This window comes from Saccopteryx bilineata, chromosome 3, assembly GCF_036850765.1.
Source record: "Saccopteryx bilineata isolate mSacBil1 chromosome 3, mSacBil1_pri_phased_curated, whole genome shotgun sequence".
NCBI classification, from domain to species: Eukaryota; Metazoa; Chordata; class Mammalia; order Chiroptera; family Emballonuridae; genus Saccopteryx; species Saccopteryx bilineata.
The window spans coordinates 22,009,909-22,010,999 of NC_089492.1; the positions used below are offsets into that span (position 1 = coordinate 22,009,909).

The following is a 1,091-nucleotide window of genomic DNA, read 5'->3' on the forward strand; positions in this document are numbered from 1 at the left end:
AGGGCAATACATATTGCCTTCAAAAGGCTACAAAAAACTTCAACAACTTAGAATTCACTGTCTTAAATCACAGTCATTTATTCAGAGTAGATCAAAGCTGAGCAAAGATAGGATTAACTATTTCTGCCACAGAAGTTTCTATTTTTCTACCAGGACCAGTTGTCAGCCTAGCTAAGACTTTCTTATGGTTGTGTGGCAAAGATATAAGAGTACAACTGTCTGTGTCACATCTGCTGACAACCCATCAGCCAAAACAAGTCATATGGTCAGGTTCAGAATCAAAGAGTAGGAAATGATATTTTGCCTAGAAAGTAATAGGTACAGAGTGAATACTTTAAAAAATCTTGCACAAGAAAGATTATTAGTTTTCTTTAAACAAAATATCTTCTCTGCTTTCTACAAATAATTCTTAAGTTTTCTCTTTTATTTGAATTTTTCTGAATTAAGATATATACATCTTGCACCAGTTATCAAAAGGTGCTATCTTGACTTTTAATATTTTGACTTCTCATGGAGCAGACATTTGTAATAATTAATGTTTACCTTATTTACAATAACTCAAAACAGTAAAATAAGTGCTCATTTGGGAAGCACATTTACTGAAATTGAAGTGATACAGAGAAGATAAGCATGGGTGCTGCACAGCCATAAATTCATTAAGTGCTGTGTATTTTTGTGTATGAATTAGTAAATAGACTGAAAAGCAGAAATCTCGTGTTGAACCAAAAACACAAGTCTAGTATGTTCCAGAAGAAAAGTTTATTTTACAAAATTCCTGGGAGCAAGCGGGCTGAGACCATCAAAGGGTGTCAGCCCTGAGCTACAGGAGAGAGGTGTCTGGTATAGGGATGGGTGTACCTGGACATACTCAGATTAGCATATCTTGGTTGGTGGCCTTGGTCACTGACTTGAGGATAAGCAGGAGGAGGAGGATTCAGCAGCAGAAACACCTCCTTTGTAAGTGTAGGGGTTTTTTTTGTTTTTATTTTTTGTTGTTTTTTTATGTAACACAGGCCTACTTAGCATGGTCCTATCTGGTGTCTTTGGTAAAATTTTCAAGATAGCTGGGGTCAGGAATCTCCCAGAAACAG

The 1,091-nt window shown here is 36.2% G+C and overlaps 1 pseudogene; it reads left to right on the forward strand.

Moving 5' to 3' along the window:
- The first annotated feature begins 575 nt into the window (after positions 1-575).
- LOC136332761 (U6 spliceosomal RNA) lies at positions 576-675 on the forward strand (annotated as a pseudogene).
- Positions 676-1,091: the final 416 nt, after the last annotated feature.